Here is a 25079-nt window from a genome sequence, read left to right on the forward strand (position 1 = left end):
GCAGCCAGAGAAGATTTTGTGAAGCCTGAAGCTAAATCAGGACATAAAATTAGGTACAGAAGTGAATCCATAGAATTCACAAATGTGGGTATACAGAATAATAAAAGAACAACAAATTACTTTTATTAAAAAGCTGACAAATTCCAAAAATAGCACAAAATTAAAAATTAAATTTAAAAATTAAGTGCTTAACCTTTCTCAACAATACACTTAACCCTACTTTTTTGGGCTTCATATTCTAATCAGCCCTTCAGGTACAACAACATTAGAATATTATTTTCCGTAGAAAAAATAGAAAAATTAGTCAGTCTTTTTTCTAGCTTGGTTAACGGATATGTTTTTAAATTATTAATAGTTTAGGAAAGCTTCAGCCTCACAACTTATTATTGGTAACATCATGTAGATTTTAGCATTAATGTCCAATTTCAGAAAACATTTAGCAACTTTTCTTCATACATTAGCTAAAAGATTTAAGCTTCTTTTCAGGTTATTTTATGCAGGAAACAATTTAAAATACTCTTTACTCCTTAAATAGGTGGCACTCATTCACCAAGTTGTGTTGATGCCCTCCTTGGAAAGGCATATTATACAATTTACGCTACCTTCATCAATATTAGTTATTTTTTTGTAAAAATGCAAGAAGCTTAAATCTATTTTTAATGTTGTCATATGATTCACTTCTATTAATTGGGTTAGCAATTAATAATAAGCAACGTAGAAACTTATTCATTGCTTCCATTTAAAATGTATTTCTTCCTTTTATTGGATTTTAAAATTTATTTATTCATTTTTATTTTATTATTTTATTTTTTTTCTTTGAGATAGAGTCTCACTCTTGTCATCCAGGCTGGAGCACAATGGTGCGATCTTGGCTTACTGCAATCTCTGCCTCCTGGGTTCAAGCAATTCTCCTGCCTCAGCCTCCCGAGTAGCTGGGATTACAGGTGCACACCACACTCGGCTAATTTTTGTATTTTTAGTAGAGATGGGGTTTCACCATGTTGGTCAGGCTGGTCTCGAACTCCTGACCTCAAATGGTCCTCCCACCTCAGCCTCCCAAAGTGTTGGGATTACAGGCATGAGCCACTGCACCCAGCCCTCTTATTGGATTCCTACTTTAGTTATGACCTCAATTTTGGGGGGTTATGATTTACTTCTTGATGTTAAATTAATTTCTATTGATTTCATTGCTCATTTATATTGTTCGTTTCATATTCCACTATATTTTAATTTTTTTCTCAGTTCTCAGTAAATAAGTCAATTTAAAGATGACAAAAGAAGGTATCCTGCATATAATTCCAAATCAGAAGTTGTAATTTCTCACTTGTTGAACTAAAACATTCCAAAAGTCTGCCCAAATTGCAGTTAAAATGGTATATTCAAAATTTACTGAATAAAATGTTTGCATTTCATTTGCACTTTGGTTTTTATTCCAAGTCTTCAAAAATATATTTTAGAGTTCTTAAAATGTCACTTAAATCATGGCAAGACTTGAATAGCTTTCTACACAGCTGATGTTTAGATGAATATCCCGTAGGCTTGCTGCTAGCTCCATACATTTCAAACCTGGTTTCTCCTCCTCCATTACTCACACATGTCCAGAGCATGCCCACAAAGGACACACAGACAGGACCTGGCATCTTTCTGTCATGATGTCACAGTGGATGGTATGAGAAGCTGTATCTATACAAAGTTGGCGATAGATTATTATACAAGAGTTCCCTCTCCCAGTTGAGGTAATGACCTTTCTAATGTACATATCCAGTCCTATCTGTTTGTTGGAAGTTTATATTTTGTCATTCCAATATCACATTAAACTTAATGTATTTAAAACTAAACTTATATTCACATCTCATTATTATTATGAAAAATTGGCTTCGGATTATGTTAATGGCACAACTTCTCTTTTAGATCCTCTTGTTCAAATGTGTGCAAATTTTGGTTTGTCTTAACTTCTCAAGTCGTTTATATCCAAGTAGTTACCAACTTCTATGTTAAATTTCTTTTATAATTTTTTTTTTTGAGACGGAGTCTCGCTCTGTCGCCCAGGCTGGAGTGCAGTGGTGCGATCCCTGTTCACTGCAACCTCCGCCTTCTGGGTTCAAGCGATTCTCCTGCCTCAGCCTCCCGAGTAGCTGGGACTACAGGCACATGCCACCATGCCTGGCTAAATTTTCGTATTTTTAGTAGAGACAGGGTTTCACTGTGTTAGCAAGGATGGTCTCGATCTCCTGACCTCGTGCCTCAGCCTCCCAAACTGCTGGGATTACAGGCATGAGCCACTGCACCCAGTCAATATTTTTTACATAAGTCCATTCCTTTCCATTACCGTTGCTATATGCTAGCATTAAAAAAAAAACTTAGCAATTTCCTAATTTTCCAATTAATCTCTCTGTCCCTAATCACTTTTCATTTCAAAATGTTGTTATAACATTGCCAAGTTACTTTGCTCAAAATACTGCTGTTATCATACCAGTCTCATGCTTAAAACTTGCAATCTAAATTGCTGTTTATAACATTTACATGAGAACTTTTACCAAAGATAGAATTTAAAAAATGAACTCAAATTTCTGAAGAATTAAAGCTACTTCCATATCTAGTAAATACTTTTAATTTGGATGAATTCGGTGGAAAGCTAGTCTAAATTTGAGAGCAGTCTGAATTATAGAATATTTCTAAATAAAACTTCACTTTCAAGTGGTAGCAATTCTCAACCTCTCAAGCAAGATTCCTAGAGAATTTATCCCTCATGGCCAAGGCATCCACTTTTGTAATGAGTTAATTTCTCTCCTATGCATCTAGAATCTTACTAGCTATGCAACTATCCTTGAGAAAATTCAGAAAATAGTCATTTAATCGTTTTCTGTAGAATGTAGTTCTCTTGCAGATCCCTATTAAAAAAGACTGGTATAGTAACTGACAGTGCTAATAAAAGGTTACAAGTTGAGATTCTGGATATATCTAAATGACTTAAGAAAAAAAAAACTCACTTATAATTAGCAATGTCCATTTGCATATAAACAACAAATGCTGCCAAATTCAAACTGTTCTGCTTAAGAGAGCAAGAGCTGGTTTATAAACAGCCTCCATGTAATATTCTCTAAATTATGAGTGTCTGTTTTTTTATAGACCAAAATTTACTATTAGTGCAGGCCAAGTTGATATATTTGAAATTCAAAGTTATTTGGGCTTGATTTAATATAGTTTTTACTGTGCATAATTTGCAAGAAGGTTCAAGCCACTACAACATTTATTGTACAATTGTTAAGACATAATGTAGACTACAATAATATTTAGTTACAATTATAAGACAACATATTTTTTTGAGAAGACAAAATATGTTATAATAGAGGTGATTCTGGACTTATTATTAAGATGTTTTGAATTTAAATATGTAAAAATTAAAGGTGGCTAATTTTTGTTTACTAGCAATATAATATTTGTTTACTAGCAAAAATATATTTGTTTACCAGCAATATAAAGTAGTGATATTGGTATATTTAGATGGTATTATATTTAGCTGTTAAAGTGACAGAAAATTCAAAATTCCAGCAGCTTTGACATGACAGTATTTTATCTTGCCTTCACATAAAAATCCAGAAATAGACAGTACCAAGCTGTATGGTGGCTCTGCTTTTCACAAAACCTTATGGGATCTAGGCTCCTGCTACCTTTCTGCTCCTGTAACTGGCCTCCATTCCTGTCTCTTTTGGGGGAGTAGATGGTAGATGAACGTATGCTGGCAAATTATACACAGTTGCAGCAAAATTTAATTTGCTGGTTTTCAGCCACTGGTTGTGCATCAGAATCACCATGGGGCGTTTAAAAACTAGAGATGCCAAGCCCTACCCCAGATCTATTGAATTAGAATAGTGGTGGGGGAGGTGTCTTTGTTTTTTTTTTTTTTAATAAGATATTTTATTTATTTTTTTTTGTATACTCTTTAATTGGTAAGCGAAGATATTTTCCACATTTTCCCCAGATATCATTTAAAAATTTTTTATTTTAGTTTGGGGGTACATGTGGAGGTTTGTTACATAGGTAAACATGTGTCACAGGGGTTTGTTGTACATATTATTACATCACCCAGGTACTTAACTCAGTACCCAATAGTTATCTTTTCTGTTCCTCTCCCTCCTCCCACCCTCCCGCTTCAAGTAGACCCCAGTGTCTGTTGTTTCCCCCTTCGTGTTCATAAATTCTTATCATTTAACTCTCACTTATAAGTGAGAACATGTGGTATTTGGTTTCCTGTTCCTGTGTTAGTTTGCTAAAGATGATAGCCTTTGGCTCCGACCACGTTCCTGCAAAAGGCATGATCTTGTGCTTTTTTATGGCTGCATAATATTCCATGGTGTATATGTACCACATTTCCTTTATCCAGTCTGTCATTGATGAGCATTTAGGTTGATTCCATGTCTTTGCTATTGTGAATAGTGCTGCAACAAAAATTCGCGTGAATGTGTCTTTATGGTAGAATGCTTTATATTCCTCTGGGTATATACCCAGTAATGGGATTGCTGGGTCAAATGGTTACCAGTTCTGATTTTAGCTTTTTGAGAAATCACCACACTGCTTTCCACAATGATTGAACTAATTTACACTCCCACCAACAGTGTAGAGGAGTTCCCTTTTCTCTGCAACCTCACCAGCATCTGTTATTTTTTGACCTTGTAATAGCCATTCTGACTGGTGTGAGATGCTATCTCATTGTGGTTTTGATTTGCATTTCTCTAATAATCAGTGATATTGAGCTTTTTTCATATACTTGTTGGTCGCATGTATGTCTTCTTTGGAGCAATCAGGCAAGAGAAAGAAATTAAGGGCATCCAAATAGGAAGAGAGGAAGCCAAACTACCTCTGTTTGCATATGACAAGATAATTCTCTATCTATAAAACCCCATAGTCTTGGTCCAAAAGCTCCTTCAGCTGATAATCAACTTCAGCAAAGTTGCAGAATACAAAATCAGTGTACAAAAATCACTAGTATTCCTACACACCAGCAGCAACCAAACTGAGAGCCAAATCAGAAAGGCGATCCCATTCACAACAGCCACAAAAAAAACAATAAAATACCTAGGCAAACAGCTAATGAGGGAGGTGAAAGATCTCTGCAATGAGAATTACAAAACACTGCTCAAAGAAATCAGAGAAGACACAAATAAATGGAAAAACATCCCACGCTCATGGATAAGAAGAATCAATATCATTAAAATGGCTATATTGCCCGAAGTAATGTACAGATTTAATTCTATTCCTATCAAAGTACCAATGACATTCTTCACAGAACTAGAAAAAATTATTTTGAAATTTACATGGACCCATGAAAGAGCCCAAATAGCCAAGGCAATCCTAAGCAAAAAGAACAAATCTGGAGGAATCATGTTACCCAACCTGAAACTATACTACATAGCTACAGCAACCAAAACAGCATGGTATTGATACAAAAACAGGCACGTAGACCAAAGGAACAGAATAGGGAGCCCAGAAATAAGGCTGCACATCTATGACCATCTGATCTTTCATGAAGCTGATAAAAACAAGCAATGAGGAAAAGATTCCCTATTAAATAAATGGTGCTGGGATAACTGGCTAGCCATATGCAGAAGATTGAGGCTGGAACCCTTTCTTATACCATATATAAAAGTCAACTCAAGATGAATTGAAGACTTAAATGTAAAACCCAAAACTATAGGAATCTTGGAAGACAACCTAGGCAATACCATCCTGCGCCTAGGAATGACAAAGACACCAAAAACAATCTCAACAAAAGCAAAAATTGAAAATGGGGTCTAATTAAACTTAAGAGTCTGCACAGCAAAAGAAACTATCAGAGTAAACATACAATCTACAGAATGTGAGAAAATATTTGCCGACTATGCATCTGACAAATGTCTAATATTCAGCATCTATAAGGAACTTAAACACATTTCCAAGAGAAAAATAAATAACCCCATTAACAAGTGGGCAAAGGACATGAACAGATACCTCTCAAAAGAAGGCATACTTTTGGCCAACAAGCATGTGAAAAAAAGTTCAATATCACTGATAATTAGAGAAGCACAGTTTGTTTTTAAAGCGCTTCAAGTGATTCAGCTACATGGTCGGGGTTCTGAACCACATTACTTCAGAACTGCTATGGGAAGGAATTATAGGAAAGACTGAGTGAGAATTGTGAGCACTTCTTCAAACCTCCCTTTCTTCCCCTCACTCATCTGACTTGGTTACATATTCTTCTCTTCTCCAACTCTCATCAAGCCTTTGGAGCAATTTTTGCCATGGCTCATGTGACAGAAGAAGTACAGAGGGAAATGTAATTTAGGATTAAAACAAAAACATTTCTAAAATAAACTTAGGTGATAGATAAAAGCTAACATTCACATCTGTAAGGTGAACTCCTTGAAGGCAAGGCCCTCATCTTTTTCAGCAAGACCTCCATAGGACAACAGAAGCTCCAGAGGGGTTGGTGGGGGAATAAGCTATATTGGTAACAGACTGTAGCTCTCCGTCTAACTTTGGTTGCTCCAGGGTGGGAAACTAGGACTAAAGATTTAAGGGTTATAGCTACCTCGTCTTAGATGATTTCACCTCAATGACTTTATCTGATTTTATTGATAGAAAACTGCTCTCAGACTTGTGTGGAGTCTAGGAAGAGAGCAAACCAAGTTCTTGATGATACTAAATTAGATTTCTGGAGAGGATGTGTTCTGAGCCCCACACATTCTCTTTTGACTTTGAGCCCTGTGATGCTTACTTACTTTATAAATGGCTTTTGGGGGTTCATCCTGGATTGTTTTGAGGGAAATTTTCTAGCTGGCTCCCAATTTTATTCTCTTGAGACTATTCTAAAGAGGCATCTTAGATATCACCTTCGCTCATTAATGGAACTTTATGTATTCCTGGCCTTGGAAAAATCTCATTCTTCCAAATTCTCTTTTGAACACAGGACAACAAGAATGCACAGTACTAAGCAAATTTTATTTAACATTTTAAGGTTACTTTTAGGTTAGGTTGAATTTCTCAGTTATGTTTCTTATCTAATCTGGTCTCACAAATTAAGCCATTTTTTACTAAAGGAAATGAACACCATCTTCCACCCTGTTCTGCATTTTCTCATCCTATTTTTGTTCTTGTTTTAAAATTTTATCCAACACTTCTAGTTTGGATGAGCTCACTCACAATCTCTTTGATCATGGCCATTCCTACAGAGAGCGCTCCACTTACTTCTTTAGTTATGAACGTTGCCAGTTAGCTAATGGTCTGTAATTACAGACATTTAAACTTTGAAACACCAATGTTTTCTCCTTCCCATTTTCAGGAGACAGATTTAAAAAGATTTATGTGAAGAGATAAAAATCCATTGTGTTTCTTGTTGACATAAAATTCTGCGTAAAACTTCCTGGTTTTTCTCTTAAGTCTTTTTAGTGTTTTTTTTCCCCCTTCCTACTTCTTGAATAAAGTCTTAATTAGGTTCTATGATTCTTAACACCTGTTTAATATCCTATTGAAGAGTGAAGGTGGGCTTCAGGTTTTCAATAGTTAACAGGCATCCCTGGCAGTCGCAAATTAGACAAGCTTGGGTGGTGGAGCATTGGGCTGGGGAGGAAAAGAGGAAATGCAAAAGGAAATACCTAATCCATCGATCTGAGAATTTTGTATACACTGAAACTTAATTTTAAAGGTGTACAAATGACAACTGTGTAAAGAAGTCTCAGGGCATATATGAGTGTGCACGTGCCACATATGATAAAATTCACATTTTCATACCCTTGAAACTAAGTGCAAAAAGAGGTTTAGGGCAGAGAGAAAAAACAAATGAACCAAATTATTTTGAAATAAATACCTAATAAGTAGCATTAATTTATCTTCAGAAAAAAGGTTAACTCTTCAACTGGGGGTAAGCGGGGGGAAGTATAACGGTTTGAAAAAGAATCACTGTTTGCACATTTTTTGATGAATATAAATAAGTGTATAGTCTAAACTTTTGTTATTTTTTCTTTTGTGATTCTACAATATTATAATCTTTATGCTTTTAACAAGAAAACTCTTTTTATTACCTAAATCTGTAAATATGTTAGCTGAAGAATTTATCTTCCTAGTTCAGGAACTGATTATGCTCTCTCCTCTTTAACATTCAACTATTTAAGTAAAAATTGAGGTAAAATCCACTAAAATAAAATAAGAAATGTAGATAAAATGCTGACAAGTCTCGGTTTGTATTTTGAACTGCAAATCTTCTGAACTGTGAATGTTTCTTATATTTTAAAAGTAATTTAATGTCTAGTTGCAAAGGAAAAAAATGACAAAACTATATTGAACTTTGGCAATTTTGAATGTGATGACTTTGTCACTTAGTTTGAAAATCATTCTCATGGGCACAAAAATGAAGTTTTAACCAAACCTCCACAGGAGGGCACTATAGTGTGACTCTGGTGTAAGTTGCAGCCACAGCAATTCATTCTGTCCTTCTGCAGCTCTTGATTAAACACCTTCAATAGTGAGTCCTTCTCCTGGATTAGAAAATTCTGGATTTCAAAACTCAAGCTAGGTAGACTTCACGTATGGTAAATATTTTTTCTTTGCTAAATTAGGTAGGTAATTTAATCTTTCTTTTGAGGCATGTATTTAACATAAAATCTTATCTCAAAATACAGCAAAAAATGGCAGGATGCATGTTCTGAATGAAATAAACTATAAATAGGTTAAAATTATATAATGCTTTAAAATAACAGAAATAGTTTAGAACATTTGGTTAAGCAATCAAAACCAAAAGACATTGCAACAGATAAATGCATGTATTACCTATAAATAATACTATTTATAAAAAGCATATATAAATGGTATTAGTTAAACACGGTATATACTACTTGCAATGATACATCTAGCTAAGTAGTTGGTAGATAGTTGCATAAATCTTAGTAAATGTAGAAACAGAATCCAAACATAAATATCAAAGCATTTCCAAACTGGTTCACTTGATCCCAATAAAAGCTCTAAAAACATTCACTGTAATGATAAAGATGGAGATTTGGCCAAGATTAAGATTTAATAAGAGTTTCTCATCCTAACTTTCAATTTCACTAGTTTATTTTCAAGTTGTTCTCCAGGAGATAACATATTTTGATATTTTACTAGAGTTTTTAAAATCAATATAAAAGTAATTGTAATCTTGGCAATTGCCATCTGTCTTTGTGAGCCTTGCCTTATTATTTTGAGGACTAACAGAGCCTTGCAAATCCAAGAAAGCTGTATTGAATAGACAGTTTTATTAAATTTGAAAAGTCGCAGGAGCAGTAGTTATAGATACAGATTATATGGTTCTAATAACTGTTTACATAGCAAATCTATTTCCAGTAAGGAAACTTTTCATTTTTCAGTTTTGCCAAAAGGATTTAGGTAAATCCAAGACTGGTAAAAAGTTAAAGTGGGCTATATCAGCAGGGCTTAACTTTTGGGTGGTAGTTGTTGTCTTTACAGTCAACTATTGATAGATTTAATGTTCTGGGAATTTACAATTGAAGCAAAATAATGTAACCACAGTACAAATCTGACAGCTTTTTGAACCTGCATTCTAGATTAGACATTGATGGCATCATATTTTCCTAGAAATGAAAAGTACTTGCTTAAAGCAAAGGAGTTCTCTAAATTTTTGATGGTTCACACCTGGATTGAATAATTAAATTTGTTAGTAATTAAAATGCTAGTTAATCACTCCCCTGGGGAATCCAGGCAGACTGTATTAATTTAAATATCTTTTCTTTCAGCTCATACAGATCTTTATGCCAATAAAGAATTCAAAAAGTAGATTTAAAGAAAGACTTGGGTAATCTGCTTTCACATAATAAAATTACTTTTAAATATTGTTATATAAAACTGGCAAATTTTATACAGTCTGACAAACAATAGAACCATATATATTCAAAATTCTTTTGCTTTAAAATCTGGAATTTAGTTAATCAGAACATTTTAATTATGAGATTCTTCATTGTTTAGAAATTTTAGAACAGGTAAATTGTAATCAAATGGCTTGATATCAATCACTCAAAATAATGCAACTTCTGGCATCTATATTAAGGGTGAAGCAATTTCTGCTGGATTTTATAGGACTTTGAGGTACTAAAAGATCTCCCTTTAAAAAAGAAACTTTCCCCTCCTTCCCTCCCTCCCTCCCTCCCTCCCTCCTTCCCTCCCTCCCTCCCTCTGTCCTCCCTCCCTTCCTCCCTCCCTCCCTTCCATTTTTAATGTTTTTCCAGTCAGAAAATTGTGCCAACAGATTTTTCGTAAAATATCACGTCAAAAGCAAATTTTAATTAAGCAAAATGCTCCATTAAGCACTAATCAAAATTTTGCTGCAAAAGTCTGTTTAATTTCCGAGTTTGACTCCTTAGAAGTATTTTGAGGGGCAACTGCTGTATTTATCTTAATACAAAAAAAATGAGAAGGTGAAATATGAGATTTGGTAAGTACTGAAAACCTCTACAATGCAAGGGAGATAAAAGGAAGATCCTGGATTTTATGTGGGTTTCATCTTCAGGTGAAGGACTGAAAGAACCATGCCTCCTCAGAGGATTATGTAACAAAACCTAACGAAAACAAGAGCCAGTATGTGTGGAAGCAGCTTCTCCTGATAGCTCAGATGACCATTCCTAGAATTCTCATGACCTCGGGAATTCTGTTTGTTTTACTTTTTTTTTGGAAATAACTTCAAATTTACATATAGTTAGAGAAATAATACATAGTGCTCCCATATAACTATTGAAAATAAATTGCAGACTAATGCTGCATCCCTTGTCATACTTCAATGTGCATTTCTTACGTACAATGACACTCTCCTACATAACCAGAAAACAGCTATTAAAATTAACTTTGATCTAGTATTGCCATATGATCCCTCTAATCCAATAAAATTTGCCAATTATCCCAAGAATGTTATTTATAAGTCCAATATCCAATTTAGGAGCATATGTTTTATTTAAATATTCCTTTAGTCTCTTTCGATTTACAAGAGTTCCTCAGCCTTTCCTTATTTTTCTTGACCTTGACACTTTTAAAGAGCCTACAACAGTTACTTTTTAGAATCTCCCTCTTTGGGGCTGTCTGACATTTCTTAATGATTTATGCATTTTTGACAGTAATATCACAGAATTCATGTTGTTTTTCTTAATGTAGTATATGAGGAGGAAACAGTAATAATTTGCACTATTACTTGGATTATGAATGTTTATTACTTAGATCAAATGATATCTGCCAAGTTTCTCAACTGTGTAATTATTCAGTACATTATATTTATTACTTAATAAACAATAATAATTTTATGGGAAGATACATTGGCACGCTTTAAATATTTGATTCCTTACCAAACTTACACCTACCAAGTTCAGCACTCTTTGATCATTCATTCCTAAATCAATTATTGGGATGGTTACTAAATGACAATGTTCGAACTCTATTGTTTCTTGTGGATTTATTAGTTGTCATTCTACTGATGTATCTTCCTTCCTTTTCATATATCTATTTTTTTCATTTACCTATTTATAACTGTAGTGCTTCACGGATATGTATTTTGCTCAAATAGTTACAATTTGTTCCTATCATAATTTACTTGGATGTTCACATTGGCTAGGAGGAGTCCCTTCAAGCTGGATCTGTGTCTTTTGGGCAAGATCCCATCATTCTTCTTTACTTTTTGTCATGATAACATATTCCAGCCCCATCTAATTTTTTCCTTTCCCAAACCCAAAGTTAGGCATTTCTTAAGAAGCTCTAGTTTTTTTTTTTTTACTGGACAATGGTATTTAGAAACCAAGAGCTGGGTGCTAAGAGTGCTCATTGTTTTGTTTTGGGTGGCATATTTTACTTTTAGTGGTGAGAATGCAACATGAGATCTATCATCTTAACAAATTTTTAAGTCTACAATACATCATTATTGACTGTAGGTACAATGTTGCGCAGGAGATCTCTAGAGCTTATTCATTTTACTTGACTGAAACCTTATGTCCATTGATCAGTAACTCCCCATATTCCTCTCCCCGCTGGCCTCTATTTTAGATAACTGATATAAGTGAAATCATACAGAATTTGCCTTTCTGTAACTGACTTATTTCACTTAGCACGATGTCCTCAAGGTTTATCCATGCTGTCCATATTGCACAATTGCCTTCTTTTTAAAGGCTGAGTAATATTCCATTGTATGTATACACCACATTCTAAAATCCATTATCTGTTGATGGGCATTTAGGGTTTTCCACATCTTGGCTATTGGGAATAGTGCTGTGGTGAACACAGGAGTGCTAAAATCTCTTTGGGATCTTGATTTAAATTCTTTTTGATAAATACTAAGAAGTGGGATTGCTGGATCACATATGGCAGTTATATTTTTAATTTCTGAGGAACCTCCATACTGTTTTCCACAGTGGCTGGAAATTTTGCATTCCCACCAACAGTGTACAAGGGTACCAATTTCTCCACATCTTCACCTTGTCTTTTGTTTGTTTTTGATAATAGCCATCCTGACGAGTGTGAGGTGATTATCTCATTGTGGTTTTAATTTGCATTTCCCTGATGATTGGTGACATTGAGCATTTTTTTTCCCATATACCTGTTGGCTATTTGTCTGTCTTCATTGTAGAAATGTCTTAAACTGGATTTATGATTCAATGAAAGCACAACAACAATTACTAGAAAATGAAATAGTCCATCATATACAATCATAGATTATAGTAATCAGAATCTCAAAGTGAATCATAATCCTTAAGTTTGCTCATTGTTAATGAGGTATTGTTCTGGCCCTCTTAGAAGTCAAAGTTAGAAAAAATATTATATTATGTCTTATGCTTATCTATTTGTCTTAAAACCCTTAGTTCACACTGATATGTGTAACACCACATGGTTTATTCTAGTCTTCCGCCTTACCACAGATATAACTCCCTTCTACAGTCACAAAGGTCATTTTTTTGATATATTTACTTTTTTGCCCAGTTCCCCCCACATGTAACCATATTTCAAAGCTGTGCTATGAAAATCTTGACTGTAGACATGCGCTGGCAATTCCCCTCTCTCCAGTGCCCCAGCCATGACTTCAAGAAGGAGAATGGAAATGGGATGAAGAAAGGAGGAAGAAGGAAAGGCTTAGGAATCTTGGCTCTGGCTATAGTAGTCCCCTACACTGCTGCCAGTTGTGTTGACTCAAAGGTGGCTCGTGGATGGATAAGCTCCATCTCGCTAGCCTCCTTCTGGTTGTGCTGGCAGAAGCTTAGCTTGGTCAAAATTTCTGAAAATTCAAATTCTGAAGTAATCTTTTGGCATCTATTTAATATTAATTGAAACAAATTGCTTATGTATGTATATTTTAAAAACTAGTAATTCCTCTTAATCTCAAGGGTTCAATACATTTTTCACCTTTAAGGAAGATATAAATGTGAAGAGATAATACAAATTATTATTTCTTTGTAATTGTCAAGAAGAATTCTATTGAATTCACTTATGAGGATTGATATGTTTTTGCCCAGAGATCTGCAGGGGCTGGGTGATATTTGGTGCTGCTTTGCAAAGACTGACAGGCCAACTGTAATGCTGGCAGCTCTGTCTCCACAATTCCATACTTCAGGAAAGGTATTTTATTACCAAATATCGCAGAACTGACATGTCAAGTGTTAAAGGCCTTGTACATAAACATAGGTAAGAACTAACTTTATATATTTAAGGGAAAACAAACAAAAAATAGAAAAACCAACAAGGCACAAGAAGACTTACAGATCTAAAAGAAGCTAAAGAAATCAGAAAGAAAGATACAAAAAATCAGAAAGATAAAACACCCATGTCTTTATATGCTTTCAAAAGCATGTTGAAACAAAGGTTCAAAAATGGGTTTAGTCCTTTGAAATTATATCTAAAAATACTGATGTGTGTAACCCACAGGTTTTAAGCATCTAGAAATAAAATTTAAAACCAATTCTGTAACAGATGCTAATGTAAATGATGCTTACAGGCATTGATAAAACACTTTGCCTTCCTTCTACTAACATATTCCATAATTATACTGTGACTTAAATAGTTTATATATAGAGGGATGAATGTGGAACAGGAGAAAAGTATTCATACATTAGCATTCAGAGTAAGTAATTCAAACATCTAATTGTTCCAGCTCAAGGAATATTTAAAAATATTACCAGTTAGGTGTTCAAAATTATTTTGGTTTATTTTTTATTGAGTCATGCCGATAATTTGCAAAATTATAAAATGTTCCCAATCAACGTAAATACACGCTACAGAAAATACAGAAAAGGAATAGAATGACAATTATCAGGAAAATATTTCTGCTTTTCTTTTATCCCAGAAACATGCAAAAATCTTTTTCTTTTTTCTTGACCAAGTTTCTGCTATTTGAAGAGAGTTATGGATGAAAACAGACATTTCTAGTTTTTTCTTCTTTTACAGGAGAGAAATTCTGTGTATAAGGGGTTTGATTATACATTCTTTGAACTCTAGAGCTCTTTCAGATGCATTTTAATTAACTTAAAACAATTCAAATCTTTCTTCAATATTCTATCAGTGAAAATCTTATTAATGTAAAACTATTCTTGAGATTTATGAAATGAAAAATTTATACATCTTTCTCTTTGTAACTAGATAAATTTGAAATTTTAAGATAATTGAAAATTCCAGTTTTATTAGTGTAGGTATAGAGATTATGATTTTTTTTGTTGGTTGTAGAAGTATAATTGGTTCAATTCAATAAATATTTACTGAGTACTTCCCTATGTTAAGATCTATGGGAGTCTAAAAAATAAGAAATAATCCTGCCTTCAAGAAGTTTATAATCTAATAGAAGGTGATAGCTCTAAGATCACATTTTATTTCTTATTATTATAACTTTTTTTTGTGTATGTGGCAGGGTCTCACTGTGTCACCCAGGCTGGAGTGCAGTGGCACAGTCTTGGCTTATTGCAATGTATGCCTCTCAGGCTCAAGCAATTCTTGTGCCTCAGTCTCCCTAGAGCTGGAATTACAGGTGTGTGCCACCATACTTGGTACTTTTTTTTTTTTTTTTTTTTGTAGAGACGGGGTTTTGCCATGTTGGCCAGGCTGGTCTCGAACTCCTGACCTCAGGTGATCCACCCCCCTTGCCTCCCAAAGTGCTGGGATTACAGGAGTGAGCCACTGTGCCTGGCCTTATTATAATTTATACAAGTGCCATAAATGAAGGCTGTAGGAGTAAAAAGGAGGTCATCCAGTTCTGGGCCATCATATATGATTCCATGAATAATAATATTTTCTAACTATTATGAACGCACAAAGTAACCCCTCTTACAATATTTTCCCCACCAGATAAAGGGATTTTATTGCTTTTTATTCATAAAAATAAACAGAATCGTTGTAAAAGAGTTCAAGCAATACAAGTGGTAAAAATATTTAAAAAAAACTAAAAATCACTCCACGTCCCATTGTAAATAATTAGATGAACATTTTTTCCAGATAGTTTGCTCTGTAATCAAGTAAAAATATAGCCCACATTTTTATATTGTGACACTTAATATTATATATGTATTTATTTTAATAAATAAGAGTATGATACAGGTATTTTGTAATTTTGTTATGTCAATATCCTGTGAATATGCATAAGTTTATAATTTTTAATTGGTACGTAGCCTTATATTGGATGTATGTACAAATGTGTACTTAATCGATTTCTTATTGAGAAACACTATTTTCCAAATTTTCATGATTGTAATAAATAACACTAGAACAGAAATCTTCATGGACATATTGTTACACATATTGAATTAACTTCTTGGAACAAATCTTTGAAATTAAAATTGCTATGTCAAGGGGTATGCCTGCCTAAAATTTTGATAGATTTAAAAAAATCGCACTGTAGTGGAATCCCAATTTAAGATTCCACAAACAGTATGAGAGTTTCTCTCACACAGGGATCACATACAAAGTTGCTGATCTGATAAAGGAGGAACAGTGTCATATTATTTTGTTTGTATCCCTTTTGTCATTAGCAAGCCTGAATATCTTTTTCTTTCTTTTTTTTTTCTTGGTATAAGTGTTTATTTTTATAAAAACTAACCACATTATCCATAGTGTTTCATGACTCACTTCATCCACTCGACATTGTAGATATCTACCCATGTCAATACATGCAGAACTATATTTTTATTTTTTATTTATTTTATTTTTTATTATACTTTAAGTTCTAAGGTACATGTTCACAATGTGCAGGTTTGTTACATATGTATACATGTGCCATGTTGGTGTGCTGCACCCATTAACTCATCATTTACGTTAGGTATATCTCCTAATGCTATCCCTCCCCCCTCCCCCTACCCCACAACAGGCCCCATTGTGTGATGTTCCCCACCCTGTGTCCAAGTGTTCTCATTGTTCAATTCCCACCTATGAGTGAGAATATGTGGTGTTTGGTTTTCTGTCCTTCTGATAGTTTGCTCAGAATGATGGTTTCTAGCTTCATCCACGTCCCCGAAAAGGACACGAACTCATCCTTTTTTATGGCTGCATAGTATTCCTTGGTGTATATGCGCCACATTTTCTTAATCCAGTCTATCATTGATGGACATTTGGGTTGGTTCCAAGTTTTTGCTACAGTGAATAGTGCTGCAGTAAACATATGTGTGCATGTGTCTTTATAGCAGCATGATTTATAATCCTTTGGGTATGTACCCAGTAATGGGATGGCTGGGTAAAATGGTATTTCTGGTTCTAGATTCTTGAGGAATTGCCACTCTGTCTTCCACAATGGTTGAACTAGTTTACAGTCCCACCAACAGTGTAAAAGCGTTCCTATTTCTCCACATCCTCTCCAGCACCTGTTGTTTCCTGACTTTTTAATGATCGCCAATAAGAGAAAGGAAAACACTACAACAGTAAAATAAACAACATCAACAGGCATTTCCTAAAAGAAGAAAGAAAATGTCCACTAATATAAGAAAAAGATATTCGGTAAGATGAACCTGTTTTATTATACTTTAAGTTCTAGGGTATATGTGCACAACATACAGGTTTGTTACATATGTATACATGTGCTATGTTGGTGCGCTGCACCTGTTAACTCGTCATTTACATTAGGTATATCTCCTAATGCTATCCCTCTCCCCTACTGTTGTGGTGTTTCCCTTTCTCTTATTGATGTATGAGATGCTGAAGATATTAACCCTTTAACATGTGTTACAAATAATATTTCTTTTTTAAAAAAGTTCAAGCTTGTTTTTGGTGCCTGATTCAATTAAAAATATAATTTTGATGTTTTACAATTATCCATCTTTTCCTTTGTGACTGATGAGACATTTTCAAAGGCCTTCCCATCTAAAACTATAAACAAATTATGAATGTTCACTCATATAAAATCTACTTCTGGTATCTAAGTTTTAGATATGGGAGTGTTTTCCCATTTTCCATATTTCAATCATTAATTTGAATGCCATGTTTATCAGATATTAAGATAAAGGAAAGGCTCACAGCTATTTCTAAACTCTTTATTGTGCTACAATGATCTGTTGGTCTTTTCCATATCCTGTATCATTGTATATGGTATAGTCAGTTTTTCTTTATTACATCATGTTTATTTCTCCAGATGAAAGAATAATTTTGCAATATTCTCTATTCTCAGTCTACATATCCTGAATGGAGATACTGCAGTCACAAATTTTGTTAGGGTTTTGATTGGCATCACATTGGATTTAAACATTAAGAAAGGGCTTGAATTTGTACAATATTGAGTATTTCTATCAATGAAGAAAGTATGCTTCTTTTGTTAAAGTCTTCCTTTATTTTTTTCAGGAAAGTTTATAGTTTGATCATTTGGGTTATTCTTTTGGGATTTTCATAGCTATCTAAAACTTTTCTTACTTTTGTGAATGGACTTTTTATTCTGCTATATTTTCTAATTATATTGCTTAAACATAAAAATGCTACTGACTTTTGTGTTTTGGTTTTTAAACCCAGCATACTGAATGCTACTTTTTTGCTCAGAATTTTCAATTGATTCTCTGGGCTTTTTCAGATAGTTATACAGTTTAAAAGTCATCATAATTTTACCTTCTTTCCAGTATTAATACTTTTTGCCATGATCAGTTGTGTTCCCTCCAGCCTCAATTTATATGTTGAAGCCTTGACCTCCAATGTTACTGCATTTAGTGTAAGGAAGTAATCAAGATTAAATGAGTCCTAAGGGTGGGGTCCTGATCTGACAGAATTAGTGTCCTTATTAAAAGAGACACTAGAGAGCTAGCTCTTCCTCTTTGCCCTGTGAGGACCCAGTGAGAAGGTGGCCATCTGCAAACCCAAAAGAGACCCCTTACCAAAAGCTAAGCATGCTGGCCCCTGGTCTTGGGCTTCCAGACTCCAGAACTGTGAGGAAACAAATTTCTATTGTTTCCATCATCTAGCCTGTGGTGCTTGGCTATGGCAATCTGAGCACACTAATACACTGCCTGTTTCATTCTCTTATTACATTGACTAGCAAAAGCCAGTCATGTAAATGTTAAATAATGTAGGACCTTGTCTTAGCATCATTTTTAATGGGAATGCTTCTAGTATTTCATATTTTCGCTTTTGATTTGGGGAATGTATACTATAAAAATGTTAAATATTCTTATATTCGTATTTTAGTAAAAGCCCCTATCAGTAATGTGTGAGAATATTAAATTGTATCAAGTCTTTTTTAGTGTTTATCAAGAAGATATCAAAATTGTAACAGTTTTTTCTTCTTGTCTACTAAGTGGTGACTTATGTCAATGAGCCATCCTTGCTGTCCTGCAATAACTCCACTTGATCATGACGTGTTATTCTTTTAAAGTGTTGCTGAATTCTACTTGCCAACATTTTATTTAGGTCATTTGTACCAATATTCAGAAGTGAATTGCTTGTAATTTTCCCTTTTAGCGTACTTTTGACAGGATTTGAATCATTATTTTTCATTTATAAAATATGTGAACAGCTTTTCTACTTTATCTAGCCTTGTTAAATACGTGTCAGTTATCAATTATTTGAAGCTTTAAAAATTCCCCTCTGAAGACTTCTTTGTTTTCAGTTTTTCTTCCATAGGTATTGGTTGATTTAGGCTTTCAATACAATCTAGTGTCTATTTTGATAATTTTTACTTCTCCTTCAACCACATTTCTCTGCAGTGATCTATGGCCATTGCTGCTTTCTAATTTACGTATTTTTTCGTATTGGTGCTTATCCTTTAATTTTCTTTTTAAAATTTAGGCTAGCTAGTATTTTACCTAGTTTTTTTTTAGAAGAAGCAATTCTTGAATTTATGAGTTCTACCACTTTTCTTTAAAATATTCATTTATTAAAAAATTCATTTATTTCTGCTGTGATCGTTAATGACTTTCTTCTGATTTCTTTGCTGTTAATTTTTTAAATAAACTCTTGAGTAAATGCTTTATTCTTTTTTTATTGTTTCACATTAAAACAATTTTAAGGACATGAGTACAGCTCTGGTTATGTGTCATAGGTTTGGCAATTAATTTGTAGATTATTATTTTTCTAGAAATTTTCATTTAGATTTACTTTTTGGCTAAAGAGTTGTTTCAGTAAATTAAAAAATTTGCAACAGCTGTTGTATTGTTTGTTTATATGTATGTTTTGCATTCCTAACTTTAATGCATCATTGTCAGTTTATTATGTACTATTTCTAATATAGGAATTTATTGAGGTTTATTTTGTGGACAAAATATTACATTTAAAAATTTGTGATGGCTGCTTAAAATAATGTTTCCTCTGTAGGTAAAAAGAGGAAATATAGATATAGTTTGTGTGTATGTATGTGTCACATGTTAACGCCCACCAGAGACCATTCACCACAGAAGAACTAAACAAACAAGTAGACAAAGAGACTCATCCAATTGACAACAAATATCTTTGGCCATCAGCCTTTTTCAGGGCTGTCATGATGGGCACATGGCTGAGCATTTTGGCCTTCTGTGGAAGATTTTTATAGATAATCCTTACGTCAGAGCTCCCCAGTGGACTGGCTGAGGTTCTGTAGTTCATTGTCTGCATAATTACGTTCAACATCTTTCTCTGTCCAATCCTGCTTCTTCCCCCTTCTCTTCACAGGTGTTGATTCCTAATAAAGATTTTGCACCCAAAATCTGTCGTAGCATTTGATAATGGGAAGCCTGGCTTGTGACACTGAATTCTATGGAATGCATCACTCCTCAGTCTTCTGCTTCCAGCCGGATTTGGTGAAAGGGAGCCACAAGCAGGAAGTAAAATGGTGGGAGGAAAGAGAAGTCAGGGTTTTATTGCCCCACGTCCGATTGCTTCATCATGGCTGTGGCCTGTGCTGTACTCTGTGACTTCAGTTCCTCTTTTGTGGCTCCTCTTCCATGATTCCATCCCTTATTAGACTCTACTAATACTTTGCCCTTCCCTTTCCTCTTCAGGCTTAGGAGTAGTATACTAGTGAGGAAAGGTTAGATTTGCTGCTATAAAATTACTCCCAAATATCAATGACTTACAACTATTGTTCGTGGTACATATCCATCACGGGTTGGTTGTGGTGCTTCTTCCTGATGTCTAGCTGGGGATTACGTGATGCAGAAGCACAAACGGGCTTCAGAAGCTTCTTCCCATCTGTTTCATGACATTTCAGCTCACATTTTATTCAGGTAAATGGGCAAGTCTAACTTTAAGTGGGGCAGGGAAGTATAAGACTCCTCTAGAAAAAGCAGAGGTGGGGCCGGGCACAGTGTCTCACGCCTGTAATCCCAGCACTTTGGGAGGCCGAGGCGGGCGGATCACGAGGTCAGGAGATCGAGATCGTCCTGGCTAACACGGTGAAACCCCGTCTCTACTAAAAATACAAAAAATTAGCCGGGCGTGGTGGCGGGCGCGTGTAGTCCCAGCTACTCAGGAGGCTGAGGCGGGAGAATGGCGTGAACCCGGGAAGCAGAGTTTGCAGTTAACCGAGATCGTGCCACCGCACTCCAGCCTGGGCGACAGCGTGAGACTCTGTCTCAAAAAAATAAAATAAAATAAAATAAAATAAAAAAAGAAAAAGCAGAGGTGGGTGACCAGCAATACAAGCTAACAAAAATATTATACTTTCCTACTACTGTTTGTACACGGGTGCTTACCAGCCCATGGAGGTTCACCGCTCCATGGTGAACCTAGAATATAGACTGTTCTTTAAGTCTTTTTGAAGATGCTGTTTCATGCCCAGAATCCTGATAGATACTGTGGTATTCTCTGAAGGTTTTGTCCTCATTACCTGCCCCCCCAGCACATGATGTAGTGTTTCTTTCAAGAATTAGAAACATTATACCGTTTTACACTAATTAGTTGTTTGGCCTTAATTTTATGTTCAACTGAATTTAATAATCCCCTACCATTTCTCATCCTGGGACTTTCCCATTCCTGTCGTTTTTATTTGGATTAATCTGTATATTGGCTAGATTGTGACAAGTAGATTTTTTTAAAACATTACCTGGATATGTGGGAGATATACTTCCTCAGACTTTGTACATTTGAGATCATTTCCTATCATCTGGACATTTAAATGCCAGTTTGACTGAGTATGTAATTCAAATCTCTTTTCTTCCAAAATCCTGTTGACAATGTTCCACAGTTTTTTTTGCATGTAAAGCTGCTAAAATTTGTAAGTCAGTGTTTTTTTTTTTATTTTTTATTTTTTACCTCTTCCTTTGTTGGTGACGCATTTTTATTGCTTGCATACTTAAAAAAAATTGAAGTTCAATAACTTCGTAAGACCACATCTCAGTGTGTCATTCTTCATCTTTTTTTTTTAGAACAGTGGTTCCTTTTGTTCTTCAGATCCTGCGTTTCTTCCTTGCCCAAATGTTATTTCAATGATGTCTTTGAATGATTTTTTTATTCCATTTGTTCTACTGTTTCCTTCAGAGACGGCAGTCCTATGCATGTTGAATCTTTCTTGGCTCTCTGGCAATCCTTGTTTCTATGTCCATTCCCTCACAGTTTTTGTGTGATTTTATTTTCTTTTTTCTTTGTCTTTTTTTTTGAGATGGAGTCTCACTCTGCTGCCCAGGCTGGAGTGCAGTGGTGTGATCTCAGCTCACTGAAACCTCTGACTCCTGAGTTCAAGTGATTCTCCTACCTCAGCCTCCAGAGTAGCTGGGATTACAGGTGCCCGTCACCACACCCAGCTAATTTTTTGTATTTCTGTTAGAGACGGGGTTTCACCATGTTGGCCAGGTTGGTCTCGAACTCCTGACCTCGGGTGATCCACCCGCCTCGGCCTCCCAAAGTGGTGGGATTACAGGCATGAGCCACTGCGCCGGCCCGATGACACCACTCTTAATTAAGAGAACAGGTCAAACATAACAAGATGCTGTTTTGAAAAGTCATTTCCCATCTTGCTCATCAGCAGTGCAAGTGTAGACCTTATGCTGAGTATTTTCTGTGTTTTTCAAAGCTAACCAAAAAAATGTGTGTGTGTGGAGGGTGTGGGGGTGAGAATCTGGATTTTTTTTTTAATCATGTGTAACCTGTAACTATATTGTGTTCATTAACTGGAGAGGTTAAGTTAAACTAGCAACTCAGTGTGTACTCTCAATATTGTCTAAATAATATTGTACCTAATAATTGCTCTTTGGAGTTTATAAAGTAGGCCTAACCTTTCTTAGTTTAAGTTGGAAATCAAACAAAGCAGTTTTGTAACCATGCCCTTATGTCATTACCTTTCCAAGAAGTCCATTATAACTTTCATAATTTGTTTTTCTAAGACTCAAGAAAGCAATGATCAAACTAAATGTTTGGTTTAAGATACAGGAAGCGGGGCCTTATTAATACCTTCCTGAAACTCTGAGGCATTCAGAAGCAAATGATATATTGGAATTATTTTATTCCATTAGTAAATATACCCAAAAAGTGATTTATGCAACCTAATGACTTTCTGTAAAATTAACAAGGTGTTTTCAAAGCATGTTTATAAAATGAAAAGTAATTGATGAAAGCTTTTCATTTGACAATTTTACTGGACTTTTTATTATGAATTGGAAATCAATTCCTAAGCACCTAGAAGATGTACATATTGGGTAGAAATGAACACCTTTTTGTGAGAAATATGTCCCCTCAGTTTAATCAAATTTATTTATATAATACAGTGACAAGCTGTTAGATGTGGTAAAATAATAGATATATTAATACCTTTCATTAGATAAACTTAAGGTGACTTTTCATAATGAATTGGTAAATATTTTATTTTAAACTTAATTGCTTGAACTTTTTCCAGTGAACTGTCTACTTTGTAGACAAGGACAAAGACCAAAATGACAACTTGATTGGTTGCCTTGGCCCCTTGCAGTCCTAATCTGCCTCCTAACCCCCACTTAGGAAACTAAAACACAAATACACATGCATATAAAAACTCAAATTCTGACCTTTGCTTCATGTTTAAAGAATAATATCTTTAGGGAAAATTATGCATATGCAAAATTATTCATACCTTTTTAAAACAAACTGTGGTTGCTTTTTACAAACAATTCATAACTATTTTAATTTACACTTAGTTTATTGAGCATTTTCCAGTGAATTGACTACTTTTTGGACTGAAACAAACAACTTGATTGGTTGTCATGACACTGTAGCCCTAATCTGCCTCCTGACCCTGACTTTGGAAATTAAAACACCTACATACATCATAATGTTCAGGGACACAAATACACACCCAAACTCTGACCTTTGCTTCATGTCAAAAATAATAATCTCTTTATGGAAAATCATACTGATTTTATGGAAAACAAGTAGGAAGATTTCATTCCAACTACGCTTTGGGAGGAAATTTCCTATGTTAAAACTCAGTAAAGGTTCCGTTAGTACATTAAATACTCTCGCAGACAGGGATGAAAACGGCCTCAGGTTGTTTTTATTGTACCAAGCCTGAACCACGTGGACCAGCACCCATTCAGAGCTTGTCATAATCTACCTTACCCATTAGATTCTATTTTCCAGTAATCTCAAATACATAACCCTGCTCAAGATGAGTCATCTCTTTCCTGCTATTGGGTTAAAATATTACAATCATTCTTGTCTCTATGCCCTTGCTTGTGCAGTTACTTATTTTCACCTTCTCAAATCTGGAATATTCTTTGCTAACCTTTCTAAATTCTGCCCTTCTCTGAAGGCCCACCTCAATTCCCAACACTTCCAACAAAAGTTTATTTTGCTGTTATATTCCGAAGTGATTCCTCCCTTTCCTGACCTCTATCTTGTTTTTTAAACTAAAGCTTTCCTGTTAATTTCCTAAATATTTAATTTTATCTTTTCAAATAGATTGCATAATTCTCTGATGTCTGGTACCATATTACCCTCCTTTTTTGTTTTTCCACCATTATAAAGCATAGTACTGAACATGCAATACTTTTTGGTTGTTAAATAAAAGTATCAGAAATTTGTTTAATTTTGTCTCATTGTAGTTGTGGATCTCTAGGTATAGCACAATTTTTAAAAACTAAGTCATTATTAGGCTTTTCTTTTCCTGGCAGTTAAAGATGTTAACATTATATTAAAAATGAAGGTAATTTAAAGAACTTAAAGTTCCATTTGCCAGATAATTGATGTATATATTTTCAAAAATAAGAATTCATAAAATAGTACTCCATTAAATATGAAAAGAATAGATTAAGTCAGAGAAAAAGTGCCCTTTATTCCAAAGTTCTTTCCTGTGTATGTTCTTAGAAGCCGGCTTCCCTCACCATGTAGCCAACTTATGTCAGAATTTCAGATGTTTTGGAGCTCTTCAGGTCTATAGGATAATTTTTTTTTGCCTCTTTTGTTTCCTTTGTTTTGCATTCCTCGGTAATTTTTTCCTTTTCTTCAAAACCTTGCAGGATGTTAGGAGGATGAAGTTTTTAGAATTGTGCCTGACACATAGTTAGGAATTCGGTAGTGTTCGCCATTATACTATTTTCTTTTTCTTTTCTTTTTTTCTCCCCAATGTGAGTCTGGTAAAATACAACTATTATTTAGTTTCATTTTTGCCTATCTGTATTTAAATATATATGATTAGTATACAGAAGAAAGTCACAAGCCAAACAATCTCAGAAATATCTAGTATTGACCTA

At 34.6% G+C, this 25079-nt stretch overlaps 1 protein-coding gene across 7 annotated transcripts in view; it reads right to left on the bottom strand.

The window, feature by feature from the left end:
• Positions 1 to 25079, bottom strand: part of CABCOCO1 (ciliary associated calcium binding coiled-coil 1) — a 101845-nt gene that overhangs the window by 24428 nt on the left and 52338 nt on the right. The window lies entirely within an intron of this gene.

The sequence above is a fragment of the Gorilla gorilla genome, chromosome 8 (assembly GCF_029281585.2).
Source record: "Gorilla gorilla gorilla isolate KB3781 chromosome 8, NHGRI_mGorGor1-v2.1_pri, whole genome shotgun sequence".
Taxonomy (NCBI): domain Eukaryota; kingdom Metazoa; phylum Chordata; class Mammalia; order Primates; family Hominidae; genus Gorilla; species Gorilla gorilla.